This window comes from Dendropsophus ebraccatus, chromosome 8, assembly GCF_027789765.1.
Source record: "Dendropsophus ebraccatus isolate aDenEbr1 chromosome 8, aDenEbr1.pat, whole genome shotgun sequence".
In the NCBI taxonomy this organism is placed as follows: Eukaryota; Metazoa; Chordata; class Amphibia; order Anura; family Hylidae; genus Dendropsophus; species Dendropsophus ebraccatus.
In genome coordinates this window covers 23,194,114-23,217,615 of record NC_091461.1, presented here as the reverse complement: position 1 = coordinate 23,217,615, position 23,502 = coordinate 23,194,114, and the positions used below count along the sequence as shown (strand labels likewise).

Sequence of the window (23,502 nt, the reverse complement as noted above, 5' to 3'; positions counted from 1 at the left end):
CTATTTGTTTATTACTAAGAAATCATAAGATTTCATAAGAGGTCTTCAGCCTGTGGCTCTGCAACAGATGGGAACAATCAAAGGTCTGCTGAGAGTTATAGTGCCTGTAGGGCCTAGAAGAGCATGCAGAGTTATACTGGCCCACATTGCAGCCTGTAAGAACATGCTGGGAATTAGGCCGTGTTCACACTTCTGTTAGATAAATTTAGCATGCCCATTAAATACTTGGACAAAATTCTAGATTCCCAATGAGGTATGTCTGACATAGGTTTCTGCTGTTTGGCAGCCATGTTGTTACGGTTATAATAGGAACCATGATGATGGTGTGAACAGAGCCTTAGTGTAACAAATTACAGCCTGTAAGAGTATACTTGGACATAGGCCTCATGCATATGCAGAGCTGTGTACAGAAAGCCTATACAGAAGCAGAGTATCCAGGGCTATACACTAGGGTGTCGGGGGCCACTAAACATTACCCCTCTGAAGCCCCACATTTATATCTATGCCTATGTAATGGCATATCTTTCATAATACTTCTAATTCTATATCTAATGCAACATGGTATGATTTTGCATGAAGAAAAGGCTTATAGAAGTACGGTAGCCCGCATAGACATTTATGAGTGCCTCAGTATGGCTTTTTACAACTTGTACAAAGATATAATACAGTTGTGGGCATTATCCCTTAGGCTATGTTCCCACATCGTATGAGACCAACCGTTCCGTGACCCAGCCGGGACACAGAACGGCCGATGTCTCAAAAGATCATCCCGGCCGGTACTGCAGTACCGACTGGATGATCTTTCGGGCCGCAGAGCTCTGATGCGGGTGTATTAAGCGAGCGGCCGGCTCCGCTCGCTCCACAGGGTGCACTGACAGGATTTCTGAAGCTGCTATTCACTGAATACAGAAAACTGACATGTCAGTTGTTTGCGGCGCCGCTAGGGATCCCGGCCGGAACGTATACTACGTGTATACGCTACGGCCGGGATCCCATAGCAGAATAGGCAACGTATCTTTTCGCAAAAGGTACGGCCGTTATTGCCGATTCCAACAACGGCCGTACTTTTACAAAAAGATACGTTGTGTGAACATAGCCTTACAGTTTCCTTACTGTAAAAGCACACAGGCAAAAAGTATAGACTTTTACATCATGTAATGAAACTATTGGAAGACAGGATATGCAAAGCGGCTCTCACACCTCCCTTTCAAGGTGGCGTTCAGTGTATCACGCTGACTGGGAGTCTAAAAACATGACTGAAAATATATGTCGAGCCAGAGATCCAGAAGAAGAGATTACCCATCTGTAGACAGCTGTTTTGGGGCTATTGCTCCTCGTCAGTACAGAGCAGGGAGCTGGCTGGCAGTGAGAGGGCTATCCTCTTGGAATTAAAGGATTAAAGTTCAAGAATCTAAAGGAAATGTCCAGGCTCAGGCGTTTTCCTTTTTTTCAAAAGAGTCGGGGAGGAGATGGCTGAACATAACAATATGCACCTACCTCCCCGGCTCCAGTGCTGGGGTCCGCTGCCCTCTGCTCCATTCCCAGTCCCCTGGCCACTTCCTGGTGGGAACGAGGACCCGGCTCATGACATGTCAGGCCCACTCAGCCAGTCAGCAGCCTTAGCAGGGTCCCACCTCCTAGGGACCAGGAACCGGAGCGAAGGACTATGGACCCCAGCACTGAAGCCGGGGAGGTAGGTGCAGGTTATGTTTAGACACCTTCTCCCCGGCTCTTTTGAAAAAAAAAAAAGTCAGAGCTTGGACTTCTCTTTTAAAATAATAGCACTTTTCGTCACATGTTACATATAAGATTTTTGTAACCAAGGGGGTTTTTCCAACCACACTAGAAGAACTCCAACCCTTCTCACAACCCTCACAGTAATGGTCGTCACACGTTTAGCTCAGGCCTATTTCACAGTGTACAAGGGATCCTAGACGAGATGGTCCCTTCATTGACCGTGAATATTTCCATTATTTGGCATATAAATACAAAAAACCCATTCATGTTCACATCCCCCCAACTGTTCTTTATTCCTTTGAATTGACCTGTGCAATGAATCAAAAAAGGATTATGCAGATGTGATCAAAAATGTGTATTTCTTCAAGGTTTTATAGTTGTTTCAAAACTTAACGTGCCCCTAAAATATGGCTTCAAATACTGTGAATTATGCTCCTTTGATGTAATGCTTACCTTCCACTTGTATTTGTTCTGGCGGCATAGTACTGTTCTGTATTTAAGTGCTTTTAAGGGGTTATCTCAAGATTACAAGTTATCCTCTATTCACAGGATCGTTAATAAGTAGCTGATCAGTGGAGGTCTGACCACTGGGACCCCCACTGATCACAAGAACAGAGGCCTCTTCTCCCCAAGCTTAACTTGTGCTCTATTCACTCTCTATGGGACTTTGAAATAGCACACTATAAATCTCATATAGAGGAGGCTGAGCATGTGGACAAAGAGCCTCGATTCTCATGATTGATGAGGATGCCAATGGTCAGACCCCAACTGATCTGCTGGGATAGCCCCTTTATGATCTTGCTCCATTACCCATGTGGTTGCAGTTTAGCCATACTGATAGATGTGGGAACTTGAGCACTGTATGTCGAATGCTGTAAGTTCCTCGCTGAGCTCTAGGATGCATACATGGCAGACAGTATTTGGGGGCATTTACAGCACTGTATGAGGCATACAGTATCTTGCATTGTATGGTGACATATCTTTAAGAAGGATGTTGAAGAACCTGTGAATACTTATTAACACATATATCACCAAAATGGGGACATTTAACCCTCCAGAATGGCTGGAAACATCCAAAACACCCACTTGTGGGTGGGGCTGCAGAAACCGCACTCCTCTGCCAAGTGAGCTGACCATACAATGCAAGTACCCCCAGGATTCTCTGTTACTTAATGTAAACATACAGCAGCTGTACACCCTTCGCGTGAAGGCCGTCAGTCAATACCAAGCCATGTCTGTGAGGGTGCAAAGGACTGAGACTTCCCGTGTTTGGTCTCTTTTTTTCAACAGAGAAAAGACCAAATATCAGCACAGAGTGCAGTTTGATAGGAAGGGAGACACATAGTGGCTGTCTGGTTTTACAAATTTTTGTCTTCCCCCAAAAATAAATATCAAAACTGAATATTACCATCTCCCCTATCATTGGGGTGTGTCACTGACTCTACGTAAGGTCACACCCCATTGACAGGGGAAATGGGAACACCCAGTTATATTATTCATTCATTTCCAGGGGGAATAATCTAGGAACAGCACAATGTTGTGCTCTAAAATAAGATTCTCCAGCATTGTTATGTAATGGGGAATACAAGGACTTACTAAATTAGACGTCAGGAGTGTGGACAGATCTTTTCCAGTATGATCCTTAGTGAATATCGCTCTCCTATCACCTCCTTACATGCGGATGCTGTCAGTCTATCTGTCTCTCAGTTGTTTAACCAGCACTTGATTCCTTTGATCTCAGTGTAATTTGTATGTTTTAACCTTCAAAGCATCTTAAGGAGGTGTCTATGTGCTTGAATAAACTTGGCCTTCTGAGAAGAGACCCCGGTGAACACAGGATACAGGCGCTGTTCTTAGGAGTTGCTTTATTATTATAATTATTTTTTTATTTATTTATTTTTTTTCTTTTTCCTAGAATGGAAATGTTCTTGTTTTCTCCTGGCTATTTCCAGTTTTAGCTAAAATTTGTTCTAAAACATTTCCAATGAATAAAAAATGGGGTCAGTCTGGTTAGGAAAGGTGGGGTTTCCAAGCAGGAAAAGCTACTCAAAATAATCACAAGTGCCTGATAAATAAGGCCAGCACTATAACGGGTACACCAAAGGGTAATGGACTACTGCTAATCATCCTAGATGTGGAATTGTACGTTTTAGATGCATTTGAAGGATTTAATAACGTTTTTAAAGTACAGTACAGAGTTTTCATGTTATGACACTTGTGCTAGTTAAAGAGGATGTACATCCTCTTTAATCTGACCCAGGGATAGAACGGTGCTGTCACGTGGAAAGCCAGTGCCGCGGTCCGTTTTTTGAACCGCGGCCCGGTTCCAGTGTACTTCACCGTTCTATCAGCGGGTTCCGGGCCGGAGCTGAAGCACTGGAGGTAAGTTCAACTTACCACCTTATCTCTCGGTCACATTTTGGGCTTTTATGATGATGACTTTTTACAGGCCTGGACTACACTAGTGATAAAAAATATATATTCTAAATTTAGTTGCATCTAGTGAAAGATTAGCTGAAGAATAGAGACTTCTCATGGACTATTAACTTAAATGGGCACTGTCACTTAAAAAACTCTTTTATCATATCCTAGAGATAAGGCAAAAGTTTTTATCATTCGGGGTCTAGGTGTTCAGATCCTCGCCAATCGTTATTCTCTAATTACAGGATATGGTCTCCATTGTAAAGGTAACTATACATTATCTTATCAATAACTGATGATCCAACGAACATCAGTCATTAGTTATCTCTCTTCCGTCTGACCCCTGTCCTCCCCAAACACAGAAAGGTTTAGCAAGGCCAAGGAATCCTGTGTTCTTTGTGGTGAGGGAAAGGTTAAGCCGCAGCCAGAGAGCCCTGCACACATTGTACTGAGAGACAGGCCCCCGTCTGCCGCGTCATAACTGTGCTCAGCCGCGATTAGCTGAGCACAGTTATGCTCAGCCAATCGCGGCTGAGCAGCTGATGACGCGGCAGAGAGGGGCCAGCATGAGGGACGGCAGGAGCGGGTCGGCCGGCCTCCCCAAGATGACGTCTTTCACAAGATTACAGACGCGGTCGGTCGACACGGATCAGGTATGTTTACTGCACTACACTTCCGGGTACATGGGCGGGGGTCGGGGAACACGGGAAGGGGGCCATTCACATACATAACATACATTACAAAGTTGTATAACTTTGTAATGTGTGTTATTTTGTGAATAATTTCTTAGCGCCGCACTACCCCTTTAAGGTTGTATGGGGACCTTAAGTCTATGAAGAATATCTCCTGTGAGATCCCAGCAAGTTAAGGGGAAAAATGATGATCAGTGGGCTCTGAACACCCAGACCCCGAACAATCAAAACTTTTGACATATTAAAAATGTATGGTGAAAATTTAAATAGAGAAGTACAAAAGAGTTGGGTGATCATCCTCTAAGTATGGGGATTCGATAATTTTGCCAGCGATTGTATACAGGGTCACCTAAATTACAGTGCATGCTTTAACATAGCAAGAACAGGAGGAAACTAAATTGCCCATGAGAAAAAAAAAAATTAGATACTGCCCCACAAATACCCAGAAACACAGATCCCAGTGGGCCCCAACATGGTGTAGGGGGGTTGCTGGAGATCTGCTTTTCAATCACTCTCTGTTTTTAGTCATTGAATAGTTTTTCAGGATATGGAGACTATGAAGTAAAACGTTGCTTTCTTTTCTTGCTAAATTACCTGGACCTGTTGCCCACACTTCTTTTTGACCGGTCTGACGGTTAGCTGTTAACTGGACTTACACACTAAAACCACTTCCTTGTTTTAATAGGAAGTGCCTCCCTCGGTGCCCCTTATTTAGAACTGTTGTGTTACAGTATTATTGTCTAATGGCTTTCTGTTGTGTAATCGTCAAACTCTACGGAGCAAGCGTCTCAAAGATTTGGAATTATTGTCTTGTCTCTTGCTGACACCAAGTAGCGGCTTATGTTTTATTAGACATAACAAAAAATCCACACAAATGAAAAAACTATACACAAATAGACCCGGACAGATGCCCAAAGGAGAGGTAAAGGGTACGCCATACAGTATTTCAAAACAATTTGCTTTTGTCTAAGAAGAAGATAACTGAGACACATCAATATTAATAAGCTGCGTTGACGCTTGAGAGAAGTATACAAGTCACTTCCCTCTGAATTAGTACCTCTGCTACTAGCAGATTAAACTTGAACAACTTGGCTTTTAGGAAACTTGGTGTGGGGAGACACTTCTTGACTAGGTGAAAATTTCTGAGATAAGTTACTTGAAAGACTTGAGCCGAGATATTATGCTAAGTCCACAAAGGATTAGACTTTGCTGGCGAGACCCTTTGCAGCCTTGGCTTGACTGCCGGGTAAGTCAAGAAGAAAATTCCATCTAGGCTGTCACACAACACCCTTGGGGCATATAAAGAAGCACGGTCACCAACATGGAAGCCAATTGGCAATGTCCTTGTTCAGAAGCTGAAAACGGCAGAGCAGGGGGGCACTTCGGCAATACGCAACTTCTCCAAACCCCTGACTTGCAGTATGGTTTGGCAAAACCTCAGCGGTAGTTGCACCTCGGGTGTTTAGCACAGCATGTACAGCACATGATCAGAATAAGCACTGACCAGCAGCCAAGCCCCAGAATGGAAGTTGGAGCCTTTCCTAGGAACACAGGAGACCCTAGGCCTTCTCTTATCATCCCATTTATGTTTAAGGGAGAGGTCTACCATTGGAGAGAGGCTTGAGGTAACTATTGCTTCAGGGAAATGAGGAGAATTTTGCCAGGCTCTGATAGGCTCAGAAGTGGAAGGTGACCCAGACATACAGTCTCTGTAAGCAGGTTGCATAATTGTACATCGGAACCCACAGAAACAGTGTATATACAGTATGTGTGAACATACTCTTACAGTATATGGCAGTTGAAGGAGCCGTGCGCTTTAAGCTGGTCTGTATGATAGGGTAGAATTTGGCAGGAAAAGGCTTGTAATTTATGTCAGCATGTTTATTTTAATTCCCTACAACCAGCAATTACGATAAAGTGATCTCATCCAGTATACAACAATGACCCATGACTAATCCTAGCAGCTTCTGCTGGGTCGTGCAGGTGTCCTATGCGTCCTATGCTCCATCATTGCTGCGAGCTTTGTCAGCAAGTCTCATTACATTACAGTGCTCATCCTCCTCCGTTCCCTTCTGTCTACAGCACATTTCTCATGTGTGGGGCACCGATAATTTCTTCTCTTTTCACGACTGGTAATGGTCTCAAGTAAGATCCCTATTAGAAAAGATACATTACTCTAGTACTCAGGCCTAAACACCCTGAGGCCCATCGTCATTGGAAGGGGGACATCTAACTGCACAGTAATAAACCATGTCAACTCGTCTGACTTTAAGTGCTGAAAGGACGGATAAATGTTCTTGATTATTTGGATATAGTATAGAGCTATTGTATAGAGACTATTGTACCAGTGTCCCACTAGATGAACTACAATCCAGCCCTGAAAAACAGACACCAGACTTTAGGACAGGTTCACACTGAGCAAAACTAGCGGAATTGTCTGCCGGGGAATGCCGTTAGCCTCCCTCTCATAATGTGAGTCTATGGGAGGTGCGCGCTGCTGTTCTCACATCGTCTCTCCGATGAATTCCGCTAGTTTTAGTGTCTAATGGAAAAATACATCCCTTTACAACACATGTCATCATATAGATAGATTCTATATAAGTTGCCATTATTATATGCAGTGGCAGGTTGCTTCCTTCAAGGGCTTTTCCAGGACTCTTAAAGTTGTATTTCCATTCTATGCTGTGGAGGCATCGAATAGACGCAGGTCCCACTTCTCAAGATTTTTATGGATGTCCTATTAACCTCTGTGGGAGTTAAGGCCCTATTCCACCAACAGATCTGACAAAAGATTATCTTCCAAAGATTTGAAGCCAAACAGACTATAATCAGAGATCAGGTCATAAAGGAAATACTGGATTTCTCCTCTTTTCAAATCCACTCCTGGGTTTGGCTTCAAATGTGGTAGATAATCTGTCGTCAGATCTGTTGGTGGAATAGGGCCTTACATAGACTGTGTAAACAGGGCAGATTCTGTGGTCCCTGTGGGGAGCGGCACAGTCGCTTCCTGTCATTTTAGTTAAGTCATTTCTGACTTAACTAAAATGACAGCTGCGGCCTGGCAGCTGTTACAGGACTTAGGTATTGAGAATGAGTCCCGGCTGCCTTATCTGCAAAGCTAAGCTAACAGTGGAGGATGCACTCACTGTGTTTCCCGCCTTGCATCCTCCACTGTGTGCTGCCTTAGCGTTGGGTCTGGAAGAAGGGGGAAGGTATCGTGACACGTCAGACCCGCTCAATCAGTGGCTGTAGCGGGGTCCCACCTCAGCCACTGACTGGCTGAGCAGGGCTGACATGTCACGACCTGGGTGCCCGCTCAGACCAGGAAGTGTCCGGGGGATCGGGAACCGGAGCAGGGGACAGCGTCCCCGACTCTTTTGAAGAAAATGCCCGACACGGACTTCCCCTTTAAGAGAGGCCTTAAAATTTGATAGGTAAGGGTTCAATTTCTCAAGTCTATATATATTTACAAGATACAACCACAACTGCATATACAGTGATGAGTCTGGGTAAACAAACAGGTTTACTATTAGTTAAAACATTTTTTTAGATCAAAATAAAAGTTTTAGAAATTTTATGCGAATTAGAGGATAACGCCTGCAGGGCGTTCCCCTGGGCTGCAATAGCCCAGCAATATTCAGCCCATCCCTCCTAACACTGCCATGTCTGCTTGTAAATTCCCTCTCTGTTTACAGGCCCAGGATTACAGGATTGCTGGGCTTTTGGAGCCTGGGAGAACACCCCGTGGGCTTTATCTCCTAATGTGCATAAAAGTTCTAAAGCTTATATCTCAGCAATGGAGTGACGGATTGAAATTAGAGTAATATCTCCTGTTCCAGGGTTAGAAGCCCTATTGTACAAAGTCTTTCAATGTTTACTATTTTAAAAGTTCATTCTGCCAGAGCAGGAGTTGTGATTTCTGAGCAGTTGTATGCGCTGCCTGGTAAGGGGAGGTACAGTATACTGTGGTGGATTCCACTATTGTGAGGTAAAGTTATTATTTTTACCCATTATCATTGGGTAGAACAGCGTCCTGAGACCAGAATCAAAGATTTCACCTGCTCCATAAAAAGTACATTTTTGCCTTCTCAGCTCTCTTTGGATCACTGGAGCATTAAATCCTTACTCTTATAGTGAGTAAATCTCAAAGTAAAAATCCTCTCGTATCAAACTGAAACAGTAGGAGTTCAATTTGAAGTGTAAGAGAGAGCACAATACACGTCATGTTCTTTTAAATTAAATCAGTGTTTGGTTTTTTTTTTTTTTTTTATCATACTAAGCCTCAAGCCTTCTGTCACTAAGAGAAGGAAATAAAGTTTGAAGCTTTAAACCCTTTTTTCTCCATGAGAGGGCACCCAGCTTTCCCTGGTCCTGATTGAAAGTGCATACAGTGCTTAATGCATACAATCTTAAAGAGGCTGTCCATCCAAATTTAACTTGTCCCCTAGTAAGAGATGGGTGGGTACGACCTCTGAACCCCTCGCTGATCTGCATATGGAGTGCCCAGCTTCTTTGTTATAAATACAGCCATGGGTACAGCATGTGACCTATGGCTCTATTCATTCCTATGGAGCCGCCGCAAATAGCTGAGCACTATACTCCGCTCCCTTTGGCGGCTCCATAGAGAATGAATGGAGCCTCCAGCCTGCCGAGTACAGCGCTCTACTAGGCATTGCTCCAACCTAGCCAGAATCCTGCTCCACACTGATGAGGGGCAACACCCTGAAACAGCTATCTGTGGAGGAATACCTGGCCTTGGTTTTTCCCTTGTCATTAAATTGACTTACAGGGCCACTTAATATGGTGCCACTCCTAGGCTGGGTCCTTCCTGGAGGCATATATGGCTAGTCCTGTTTCGAGACTCTTAAATGAGGCTCCGAAGGCTCTTTTTTGTATATTAATATATCCCTGGGAGCAATGCACCTTGTATTTCTCTGTATTGAGCGCTTTAGTCGACAGTGTTATCTTTGGCTGGTCTCCCTGAGATCAGTTATCTGTTTCCCGAGTACAGCATTCGGCTCTTTCCAGCAGCTTCATAGGAATGAATAAAGCCGTGGGTCACGTGCCATACCCACGACTGTATTTATAACAATGAAGCTGGGCATGAAGATCAGCAAGGGTTATGGAGGTCAGGCCGCCTCCCGCGATCTCTTACTTTCCCCCTACCCTGTTAATTTTGGGTAGACAACCTCTTTAACACTGAGCTACACTGTAACACAGTATGTAGTAAGTTTCCAGTAAGTGAGTAAGTGAGATGTGTAAAACTACATCTACCAGCATGCTCTAACAGGCTGCAGCTGCCAGATCATGCTGTGAATTGTAGTTTTGTAACAACTTGAGAGCGGCAGGGTGAGGATCAGTGATCTGCACAAAGTAGTTTAAAGCTCTCACCACAGGATTGTGCACCTTGAGGGAATGCTTAAGGCCCTATTCCACGGGTCGTTTAGAGGAGCAATATCGTTTGTATTCGGCCGATATCGGCCGCTACGTACGATATTCGTCCCGTGGAATAGAGCGCAACGATCAGCCGACATCGTTCATGTCGGCTTTTCGTTGCAGTCGCTTGTTTTTCAACATGTTGAAAAACAAGCGACTGATATAGCAGCGATCTGCTGCCGTCGCTCCGTTGAATAGGAGCATCGGCAGCAGATGCTGCTATATCCTATGGGCTGCCCGGACGATCAGCGATCCCCCGGGCAGCCCCCCCAGCAGCTCCCCGCCGCCCCTCCCGCACTCACCCGCTCGCTGACGCCGCGTCGAATAGCGGCGGCAGCGAGCGGGGAACGAGGAGCAAACGAGCGCTAATAGCGCTCGTTTGCTCCTCCAAACGACTCGTGGAATAGGGGCATTACACTAAAGCCCCTATTCCACGGGTCGTTTAAAGGAGCAATATCGTTCGTATTCAGCCGATATCGGCCGCTACGAACGATATTCGTCCCATGGAATAGAGTGCAACGATCAGCTGACATCGTTCATGTCGGCTGATCGTTGCAGTCGCTTGTTTTTCAACATGTTGAAAAACAAGCGACTGATATAGCAGCGATCTGCTGCCGTCGCTCCGTTGAATAGGAGCGTCGGCAGCAGATGCTGCTATATCCTATGGGCTGCCCGGACGATCAGCGATCCTCCGAGCAGCCCCTCCCGCACTCACCCCAGCTCGCTGCAGCCGCATTGAATAGCGGCGGCAGCGAGCGGGGAACGAGGAGCAAACGAGCGCTAATAGCGCTCGTTTGCTCCTCCAAACGACTCGTGGAATAGGGGCATTACCGTAGCGCAGCGGATTTCACGTATAATCTGTTGCGATGCTGATTACTATGACTCTCCATTCTATTTAATTTACGGCCCTATTCCACCGGATGATTATCGTTTGCATAATCGTTAACGATTAACAATCTCAAACGACCGCTATTGCGAAAGACCTGAAAACGTCCACTCATTTCCATGGAACGATAATCGTTACTTATGATGGTAATTGCGATCGTATTTTCTTCGCTATTTATTCGCTATTGCGTTCGTATCTATTGCGAACGACTGAACAATGTCTTATTCAATGCGAACGATTTGCGAACGTTTTGTGAACGAGCAACAATAAAAATAGGTCCAGGTCTTATAAAGCGATCAACGATTTCTCGTTCGGTCGTTAATCGTTAACTGCATTTCAACCGAACGATTATCGTTTAGATTCGAACGATTTAACGATAATCTGAACGATAATCGTCCGGTGGAATAGGGCCCTTACTCTAAGCTCCTAAATTTGGGTTAGAATTTCTTGGGCTCTGTAGCTGGAAAAAGAGAAGTTTCTGGTAATATTGCTTTGTTATCTTTGTTTACAGTTCTTTAGGCTACGTTCACATCAGCGGTTTTCTTTTTTTTTAACGGATCCGTCCATATTAATTAAACAGATGAGCATAAACTGATGAGCAGACTGATGCAAACTGATTGCAAAATGTTCATCTTTTTTAATGGTCCATTTGTATTTTGGCTTAAAAAACTGACTTTTGTACATCAGTTTGCATCCGTTTGCATCAGTCAGCATCCGTTTTTCTATCAGTTTATTTTTCTTCTTTGGTTTCTTGCTGCTTCTGCGCATGCTCAGTGAATAAACGGATGAAAACAAACGGATGTGAACGGAAATACCTTCCGTTTTAGATCCGTCCTCATTGACTACAATGTAAACAAAAAAAAAAACAGAAGTGCACTTTCCGTTCGTAATCCGTTTTTTGAAACGGAAAGAAAAATACTGCAATTGCCCGGGTAGACAGGTTCCCTTTAAAAGACATGTATTGCATAAGGTTTTTCTCTTTTACTGATTAGAGCCAGATACTGAAACATGTCCTTTTCTCTAAACTATTATCATTCTTTTTTTTTTTTTGTATATTTTTATAGGGGCCACCATTTTGCCTGAGCTGTTTTTAACAGCATTTAGTGATATACTTTACAGCAAGCCCCAGTAGGATAGGGAACAAGTAGTAGATCACGGGCGGTCCAAACTCTGTGCCTCCCGGGGATCTCTTTATCAGCAACTCTATTCTTTTCGGCGGCTCCATAGAGAATGAATGGAGCTGGTAGTCATGCGCCCAACCGCGGCTTGATTCATAACAGAGGGTTGCTGAGCGAACCCCCCGTCATCTCATACTTGTCTCCTATCCTGTGTATAGGGAACAAGCATTTTTACATGGGGAAACCCCTTTAATCTGCTAGAGAGCTTGTTTACAGAGAGTGTCAGGCAGTATAATTGGACGTTTAGCAATGGCAATAGAGCTGGTCATCCGCTGCTACAGGCCATCTGTGCTAAGGAAAGATGAGTTGAGCGTTAGGACATGTTAGTTGGACACCAGCATTGTATGTGGCTGCAGTTTCCATGACTCTGGTCCTCCTGTTCATTGAAAAAATTCTTGACATCCACCTTTGACAACAGGATCTAGCCCCGATGACCAAGCCGTCCATGTACCATGTCACCAACCACTTGACTTCCTCTTTCTAATGTGGACTAGCTTAGACTAGTTAATAAAACATGGCCACTTTCTTCCAGATACAACGTGACTCTTGTCTCCAGTTCAGGTGTGGTTTGCAAGTGTCATTCACTTCAATGGAACTGAGTTGCAAAACCTGCACCCAAACTGGAGACAAAAGTCATGCTGTCAATGGAAGAAAGTGGCCATGTTTTTATAACGCTGGATAACCCCTTTCTCATCACTGAGCTGGATGAGACAACGAGGCATGTCGACGTTGTTGTGTGGAATATTGTCTGAAGGAATTCAAAGCCAGAAAATGGTTAAAGCAAGTCGTTGTAGGGTAACTTCTGTATGTAAAATCTGCTTCTTTATTTAGCAGTATGACACAGCATTTGGAATTGATGTCGCATCTGCCAAGCAACCCTGTTGGACGTCAAGAGCAGATCTGGCGTCACAGGTTGTGCAAAACTGGAAATGTGTGAGCATCTGATTACATGCGAAAGTGAACAGTAGAAGTATGTTAGCTGAGTACGTATGAGGCCGTCCCCGCTGAATAGAAGCAATTAGCACAACACCAAGGATTGATTGGGCATTGTGCTCTACGGAGCCGTGAACACATGCAGTTTACTTCTAAGCCTTTGGAGCGACGTATTTGTCATCTTACGTGGGTTCGAGAATTTGGTAAAAAGACGTCATCATTGCTGTAAATTGTCAACAGGTGCTATCGTGGCTCAGCCTACGTATTATACAGGACTAATTATGGCCCTGAATAGGAGTGAGCGTTACTTCAAGTTTTATTATGGAAATGATTAATATTTGGTGACGCGTGGTGTTCGTACTGCGACCATGTGGCCATTCACTGCTGCTTTTCTCTCTATATTTATGTATGTGTAGATATGGTTGGGGGGGGGGGTGTAGATGACATCAGCTATGTACTGTATGGCTATAAATATTGTTTGAACTTTAGATATTTGTCGTATTAAGAATGTTATATATAGCCCCATAGCAAAATTCATAACTGCTCAGAGAGAATGACCTAGAAGCAATATTTGTCACCTATGCACTGGGGCTTAGAGATCACAAGAACGGGGGGTGGCGCATTGGAATAGGGTGGCTGTCATTTAACTTAAAGTAGAAGTCCGGCAAAAACTTTTATTCAAGTAATGTATTGCCCCCCTAGTTATACAAATGGATAAAATGGTGAATAAAATTCCTGGATAAAATGGTGATGTCACGACCCGACTCCCAGAGCTGTGTGGGCTTTGGCTGCTGGAGAGGATGATGGCAGGGGGACACTGAGGGACACAGGGCACTGGAGGGACACTGAGCATCCCTCTGCCATCATCCTCTCCAGCAGCCACAGCCCGCACAGCTCTGGGAGTCGGGTTGTGACATCACCATTTTATCTAGGAAGTGACATCACCACGTTATCCAGGAAGTAAAGCCTTGATGCAGTAGTAAGTGCAGGGAAAGAAGCACTTTATAAGTATTTCCGTAATAAGTGTATATTGGTGATTTGTATAACTTTTGGAGGACAATACTTTTAAAAATTTTGCCGGACTCTTCCTTTAAGTCTTTTCACCTGTGAGAATGTATTGGAAATGAGTACATTCTCCTTTTGTGTGGGAGATTTTGAGAAAAGATTAGCCTAGGACGACGGGGCAAAAAAAGTTCTAAAAAGTTCTAACTGACTACTAAGCCAGTCAGTTGAAGATGCACTCTGTGCCTAGTCTAAATCATAGTGAAGGAGAAGCAAAGATAGGAAATGTTAAACCTGAATTAGGCTTTTGAGCCAGGCCTAGTGCAGCATAACTTCCCGGTCATGACTGTCCCTCGCTGTTGGGAATTACAGTACCAGTGAGACAAGCAGGTGTGTTTTGCTATTTCTGAGTTCTGCCCTTATCAAGAAATTAAGATAAAACAGTGAACCAAGCAGAAAACAAGGGCTAGCATAAAGAGGGACCAAGAAACCTAAGCAGAAGATACAACAAAAGATAACTTGGCTGCACAGCTAAGCCTGGTACTACCCTATACTCTCCCTCCAGGTCTTCATCCATTGTGCCATCTGCATTGTCTCTGTGATGTTGAACTTTACATTGCTGTTTCAGTTTCATGTCACTAGGTGGTGTGGCCCCACTATGAATTCAAGTTGTGCTCCTGATGTATTGAGCTCTCCCTAGTGGCAGATAATTTCACAGCAAGCATAGTGAAGCGTCAAGCTCCATGGTAGTTGAAGCAACCTGGCATTGCTAGGTGTTGGAATTACTAGTGGACTAGCTGTTGGGTGTACCACCTAGGCATCTGTCACGGTAGCCAGGAATGTTATGTCCACTCATGGGTATACTGAAACACGTCTTTTTAAAAGGTAGAACAGGTGTAGGTGTGCAGACGGAGTAAGCACAGAATCCAAGTTCTTAAACAAGTTGAACACTTTAAGCTTCAGTGCAACACACAGAATACTTAAGCTGCGTACTTGAGGTATATAGGTGCATAGATACGTTAAGGTTTTGCTCGTTATTTACTGGTAGAAAGCTAGGGAGATACCCCCCCTTAGCCTTGTCTAATTAGTAGCAGAACTCTGTTGTGGCGTCTGGCTTTCTAGAAATCTTGATAGAAGATACTCATACTCACGGTATAGGATAAGATACTGCTTCCTGACAGAAACATAATAAAGTGCCTTGGGCTTGCACAACCAGGTGAAACTAACCACATATAGTTCTCTGAGATGGCCGAGCGAAGTCAGCTAAGTACTTCGGCATTATCTGCACTTTGCGCTGCTGCAAACAAACCTTTTGTTTCTGGAACATCCTGACTTGGAAAGGATTAGTCACCCCAGATATAGGCAAGGTGTCACTATATGGCAGTTACCCCACCTTTGGCTTTAGCACTGCATAGTACTCTGGAACACACACTAGCTAGAACTCTACTCTCACACCTCTAGACTAGAGCTCCCACCCAGGAACTAACAGAGAGTTTTGCAGGAGTGGACGGGTATTTGTCTCCCATTGGTGAAGAAGCTTCTGGAACAGAATGAAACTAAGGGTCCTATTACACGGAGCGATTCGAACAGCGATTCGGACGATTATTGCTATGTGTGATAGAGTCAACGACCAGCTTTTCTTTAGGTCCTGACCTAAAATCATTGGGCTCCGACCACGTATCGCTACGTGTAATAGCAATGTGCGGCCGGCAGCTGACAATTCAACAAACACTTTTTACATTACCTATTCACGTTTCCGGTCTCCCGCTGCACTTTGCATGCTTCTTCCCTGGTTCCCTGGGCTGCAGTTTCAGAATGACCAGGGAGGAAGCGTGCAGGAGGAGACCGGGAACGTTGATAAATAATATAAAACTGTTAAGGCAAAGGCTGCACAGACATCACTAATGATATCCATGCAGCCCTTGCTAAACGATTATTGCGTTGTGTAATAGGCCCAGTAAATGAGCGCAGATCTAGCAGATCGACGCTGGTGTTCAGTACTGATCGCTGCCCCAAGTGTTTTATAGGTAGGTGTAGTGTGTGGTACCCAGCCTAAGGATTGTGGGAACAATAAATATAATGGGGGAGATTTATCAAAGGGTGTAAAATTCAGACTGGTGCAAACTACCCACAGCAACCAATCACAGCTCAGCTTTAGGCAGTGCTGAAAGGAAAGCTCAGCTGTAATTGGTTGCTGTGGGCAGTTTGCACCAGTCTAAATTTTACACCCTTTGATAAATCTCCCCCAATAAGTGCAATATTAACCCTTGTGATAGCTGTGCAATATGTAGGAAAGTGAGACACCAAGTGGTAAAAGAGTAAAAAGCTACCTACAGCCCAGAGCATAGAGACACATGCAAGAATACCCAACGACAGGTTGTGCTAGGAAGTAGTGGCACACCTGCTCTGGGACACTACATAGTCACATATAACGCCTACTGATATATCTTACATCACTATTTATACGAGTAGAATTCTACTGCAATAGCTGAATCATTGTGGACCAGTTGGCGAGAAAGACTTTACTGTCAAATAGGTCAAAGTAAGGTTATAGTCTCTAATATGTGCATAATGGCTGTAGGAGGTTTCCTGGCTAGGATCATATTTATAGAGTTTGGTGGCCGCTGTTACTGTCGGGCTCAGGAGTGTTGGAGGAAGAATTCGTGATAGTTCCCAAACCACTGAATACATGCATTAAAAGTTGAGCTAAAACATACATTTTGAATGTGAAATGAGATGGAACTTGGCAGCTGCTGTCATGAATACTTCATAGCCGACCCCGTATACCAGCAGGGATTGACGCGTATCTCATGAAAATGACACATAGACTGCAGGCTCCCTGATTTCTTTACAGTGTGGAGTGCGAGAGGTTGACGGGTTTTACTGCCATCGGCTTGTGAAGACAGGTGAAGGACGTGCTGAGAGTTCACCGGCCTGTCAGTTCGGGGAGCATTATTATGAAGACGAGGGGTGATGTACGGTCTGTTACCGAAGTCCTAGAGAATTCAACGAAATATAGGACTTTCATGCATAAATAACAAGTTGATACCTCTGCTGTAGTTTTTTTCTCCATGGACTTGAATGAAGTAACACAGAAAGCGGGAAACACAACTGTATGTTTTCATAATGTGCCTTAAAGGGGTACTCCAGCAAAAATCTTTTTGTTCAAAATCCCCTGGTTTTAGAAAGTTATATAGATTTGTAATTTACTTCTATTTAAAAAATCTCCAGTCTTCCAGTACTTATCAGCTGCTGTATGTCCTGCAGGAAGTGGTTTATTCTTTCTAGTCTGACACAGTGCTCTCTGCTGCCACCTCTGTCCATGTCAGCAACTGTCCAGAGAAGGAGCAATTCCCTTTAGAAAACTCCTCCTGCTCTGGACAGTTCCTGACATGGACAGAGGTGGCAGCAGAAAGCACTGTGTCAGAATGTGAGGATTAAAAAAAAATAAAAAAAAAATCCAAAAATCTATTTTGCACTTTTTAAAAATTTTAGGTGAAAGATTCTCTTTAAACCAAACAAACTGATTTGCACAATGAATTCTGTTCATATAACTCAGTTCATATAACTGCAGAGCTAGAACCAGATGTCATACTGTATATGAGCTCTTCTAGTCATTTGCTTTAGGGTCTGTAAAGCCAAAGCATTGCTGTATTCTAGTTATAACACGTCTACCATTGGACTGTTCCTTAGTTGTACTTAATTTGCTTGTAAAACCTTTGAACAATTGTTTTATGCCTGTAAACCGTGCACAGAGAAGAAATGGTCTTTTCTACTTTTATACTATTTTAGGCATGCGATATGACTTGCTCATTCATACACTGTCTTTTATGGCCCTACATGTTCATGCTATTTTGCATATGACATAAAAGCTGTAAAAACTTCCATCCGCTCTGCTGAACATGTCAGGGGATAAGTAGAAGGCTTCAGCACATAACAGAGCCTGTAAAGTGGCACACAGCATTATGAAGCCATAGGTGCTCTATGTGCTTCCGTGTCGTTCTCGCATACAGTAGCTTTATTGCTTTCAGTGCACGTGTGATGTGACACATGTAAGACCACGTCCACACAGGTGTATTGCAGATGTGTATGTGTTTCCATATTGTGGACTCAAGTCTGGGCCAGATGGTGAATTTAGAGAACAAGAAGCCTTATCATAAGCTGTGATGTTGTCAGGTCAGTATTACGCATGTGTAATCATGGCCTTAGGCCGGGTAGTTAATCTTGTGTTTTTTTTTGGTTTTTTTTTATATACTTGTTTTTATCCAGCGCTATAAGTGGATCCTAAAAGGAGAAATAGTAGAAAGTAAGGACTTTACTCTTTTTCTATACACAACCTTTGGTATTCTGTTTATTTTAATCTCTTCTTAGGTTTGTGGTGTCCTACCACGGGTGTTACTATTATATACACCAGCCTGTAATTATGTGGCGATGGAAGTAGTGATAAAGTTTCATCACTAGATGTCATTGTATTAGATATGTGTGTTCAGATAATGCACAGCTGAAGTGTGTAAAGAGTTATTGTTTCCTTGTATGTCACATGGATCTGCAAACCTATGGAAATCTGTTCTTCTTCTCTCCTATCATCTCTCTCTTTACTTTTTTTGTTCGCACTCTTCACCCACTCACAGCGCACTTTAGATGCCTTGGAGGAAGGGTGGATGAAGTGCAGGGTCTTTTCCGTGTTGGATATTGTAGAGGAAGGATGCAAGCTAGACAGCTCTCTACAGTGGACCTCTCTGGGCTCTGGCCCTCTGCCAGTTCCCCTATTCTGGTCAGTCTTAGCTAGAACCCTGTATGGGTAGGAAGCAAGACAGGACACAGCTAACAGTTTTCTTCTCAGTAATGTTACACAACGCTATGCAGTGTTAAACCCTTTCAAGAGAGGACAAGTCAGAGACAACCTCAACCCACGCCGTGGACTAGGAGACTCACAGTGCAGGACAGTATCTGCAAAAGCCACAGAAGCTAGGAACTGATCCAGATAGAGCAAAGTTGCAGTAAGCCTAGGAACTCTATCTCACAGCGTGGTTGTCAGCAGGGAACTCTCAGCATTCCGCTCATCCCAGGTTACAAGGTCTGGGGCCTGTGTCACCCTCTAGGACGGGTCCCCAAATCGAGTGGGCATCAGGTGTTGTGAAGACTATCAGGTCAATACACGGGCACAGGTGCTCTCTTCTCCTTCTTCTAAGTATTCTTCTACCTCATCCTCCAACATCCCGGCAGAGCACTGTACTACTTGGGTTGAGACTCTCGCGACATCCTCCTCTTTGCTACTCTGCTTCTCTGTATCACTCAACATGCTACTCAGTCAGCACGACTGTATTCAACACTGTATTCCTGTTGCAGATTCGGTTGCTGTGTTGCCAAGTATTTACTTACAAGTTTTATCAAGTGTGCTATCAAGTGTTTTATCAAGAGAAACGTCATAACCTTGTAACCTGCTGCAAGCACATACTCTTCAGTAAAAACAGCCTTATTAATGATAAAGAGACTCTGTGATCCTTCGCTTTACACCGACACTGTATACATCACAACCCTGGGACACTTCCCCTTTCTTTGGGTGGCAGATCCAATAGTCCGGGAGGGTCATCCGTGATTACACTAATCCAAGGGACCCCGTAGCAGCCCCACAGGACACTGAGCACAGGGAAAAAAGGTACAACCGACCTCAGATAAAAGCAGACGTGCCATCACACCTGTGTGCCTACCCGGCACTGGCATAACAAATTAATACCTCGAGGTCCGGCTCTATCTCGGCCAACCACCACTGGAGTGGCGTCACACTTTACCATCTGGCAAGTGACTGGCCAATCCTCCGACATAACATCACACAGGTGGTACACCACCACAGGTTAACTTCCAGACCCCAGCTGAGCCACCTCCACTTCCGAGATGGACTCGTCTCAGCAGTGACAACCCGCTCAGCATATCACTGAATGAGATAGGACAGCGCCGCAGCCAGTAACTGGATGAGCGGCCTGTCACTGCCGGGACGAGTCCATCTTGGAAGTGGAAGCAGGATGGTTCAGTCGGGGACCCGAAGATGATGTACCAGCACGGAAAAGTAAGAATAGCCTATTTTTATGTTCTTTGCCAGGGCAGCAACATATTAGAAGTTTAAGACTAACGGAATGCTCCTTTAAAATAAACACAAAGACAAGAATTTGTGTGTTATGGGGTCAGGAAGGAATTTTTTTCTCTGTGATAAGGCAATTGGCATTTGACTTATAAGGGTTTTTGCCTTCCTCTGGATCAACACAGTAGGTTTAGAGATTGAACTTGATGGACTTGATAAATATACAGTAACCACTTTATAAAGATTAATACATGAACTTAATAAAATACATGTTACCAAATAGAAAAAAAAAGAATATTTGGTATCACCACAAGAGTAGCAGCTTGTATAGTAATGTTTGTACTATTGTTATGGTGATCAGTGAATAAAATTTAATTTCCTCCTTAATTAAATCTTACCCCTGAGGAGACACTATTTGTGATGCATATGCCACCTCATGCAATTATATCAATGCAAACACTAAAGGGGTACTCTGACGTTATGTAGAAAAAAAACATGCTGCAAGACTATATAGCATTGCCTACCTGTCTTCCCCAGTATTGAAACCATCAAAAATCCATTTGATTTAGGGAGCCTTAGTTCACTACTTCCTGTTTGAGTAGTTGCTCAGTGCCACAATTCCCAGAAACCATTGCTTTCTGTCTGTTCTCCATCACAGTCCTTCCACCCTAACTACCCCCTTCCCTTAGCACTCCTGCCAGTTCCCCACCCAAAGCTGTTGCAGAACATCCAATTTTATTGCAGACTAATGCACAGTGGGTTTGCAGCATTCACTTTCTCTGTAGCATCATTCATCTTAGGGCAGCATGCTGTAACCACACCTCACCTTACCTAAATTTCCCAATAAAAATATATATTTATCAGGTGTTTCTGAGAGGCAGATGGTGATGTAGGCAGCAGGGTCTGGTCAGAGATGGTGACATCACTAAGGGGGGTGGGACTAGAGCTCAGAAATAAGATCTAGCCAAGCCTCCTGAGACATTAGAAGATGATGCGTTGATGCAAGTTCCTTTGGAGGGGAAAAAAACTCAAAAGCATGCTAAAGCCAGTGCTAATAGTGATAACACTTAACGCTATATTAATTACTTAAATATATTGAGGGATCATTTTATTAAATTCTCATACTAGAGTTCCCCTTTAAACAGTCATGATGGCCCAGACTGATTAATAATGCAGGTTGGTATGATGCGACGTGACAGCTGCTAAACCACAGCTACAACCTTTCCAATGTGTTAGTCATTCAATACCTTCTGGTCTCAGGTCTTCAGCCGGTGGCCAGCTGGCATTGAGCTTGGGCTTGCATCTTGTAGGTGTTCAGCATCCTTTTTTCCTGCAGCCCTTTTAAAGGGGCAGTTCACCAAAAAATTCTCTCTTTTATATAAACTAGTGTCAAAAAGTGCCAGAGATTCGTAATTTACTTCTGTTGAAAAATCTCAAGTCTTCCTGTACTTCTTAACTGCTGTATGTCCTGCAGGAAGAAGTATTTTTCCAGTCTGGAGAGCAGGAGAGGTTTTCTATGGGGATATGCTACTGTTCCTGACATGGCTAAAGGTGGCTACAGAGAGCACTGTGTCAGTCTGGAAAGATACACCACTTCCTGCTGAACATACAGCAGCTGATAAGTACTGGAATAGAAGTAAATTACTAGTTATTCTCAGTTTTCCCAAGGCTTTGCGACCTTGGTGGCTGAGATGAAAGTCCCTGAAGAATTATACATAATAAATAGCGCTTTCTTACTGCTTTTAAATGTTCAGGTTATTGTAGGTTCCTCTAACAGACCCTTATAAGGTGTCTGACTTCTCAGCAAACCTTATTGCATTCTGCCAAGTCACACGTTGAACACCTCAAACTTCTCAACCGCTTCCAAAACACATGAAATATAAAAAGAACTGCAATAGTGATACATCCAGATCCGGCCAGATCCTACAAGATACGATCTGTCATACACTTTGTATGGTAAAAATATCCAGATACAAATAGCTGGAATAAGCGTCGTCTGGAGACAAGCCGCTTTTTGTGAGCTAAGGTCCCCAAGCCGTGTTCCTTGCTCAATGCTCCTTTTGCTTATTACTAGAAGACGGGTTTATTCACCATTTCCTACACAGAACAGGTCTTGCACAGTTTGCAGCACACAAATGCCTAGTTTATTGCGGTCACTTTTAATGTCAGGCAATGCCAAGTAGACAGTGACCCGTTCTCTTGCCTATTATGTAAATGGAGTCACAAAAACAGTTCAGCTAAGGAAAGCGATTCTATCTTGGGCACTTCTTTTTCTTTTATTGCAGTGTTTGGCTGAGCGGGAATATATCCAGATGGAAAGAATGTGCTTTGTAAGAGGCAGTGAATGGTACGGATTGTTAATTTGTACAAGGCCATGCCGCAGGGAATCCCGTCTTACACTTCTATGACATAATTCCACCGGAAAGCAACGTATTGCTTCCTCTTCTTTAATAAAAATGGAAATTAAAAAAAAAAAAAAAAAAAGAGGTTTCCTTTCTAGAAAGTTTTCCGTGGTTAATATTCAGGGCATGAGCTTAGAAGGACTTTAAGACCTGTTGTAAAGCTTTGTATGAAAGAGTTCTGTATGGCAGGATTATAAATAGAGGGGGGGGGGGGGGGGCAGAGGTTGCAGTGGCACCCGGGCACGGAGGCCTGAGAGGGCATATGTGATAACCTCTGATAGTTTCCGCCTCTGTTACAGATTTTGCAAAAACAATAAGTTATATATCTGCTGCCTGGATTGTATCTCAAATTTTCAATGTAAAATAAGAGGATAGCCCAAGCAACCCAGTGTTAAACTTATATAATATACAAAGTTACCCATAAGAGTACGGCTTGGTTCACACTGTTGCAGTCTGTTTTTTAAATCCGTTTTATTAAAAAAAAAAAAAAAAAAAAAAAAGTATGTATTTGTATGCAACCGTTTTGATCCGTTTTTCTATTATTAAAAAAAGGATCAAAAAACAGATCAAACCTCTGTTTTTTTTTTATAATGGTGGTCAATGGAAAAACAGATCAAAACGGATGCACACAAATACATCAATTTTTATTTTTGCATAAAATGGATGAGAAAAAAGAGGACAGCAAAAAGGCAGTGTAAACCCAGCGTAAAGCTGGCCATACATTTTATATAGCTGT

At 43.5% G+C, this 23,502-nt stretch overlaps 1 protein-coding gene across 2 annotated transcripts in view; it reads left to right on the top strand.

The window, feature by feature from the left end:
• ENTPD1 (ectonucleoside triphosphate diphosphohydrolase 1) overlaps positions 1 to 23,502 on the top strand; it is a 70,733-nt gene that overhangs the window by 22,959 nt on the left and 24,272 nt on the right. The window lies entirely within an intron of this gene.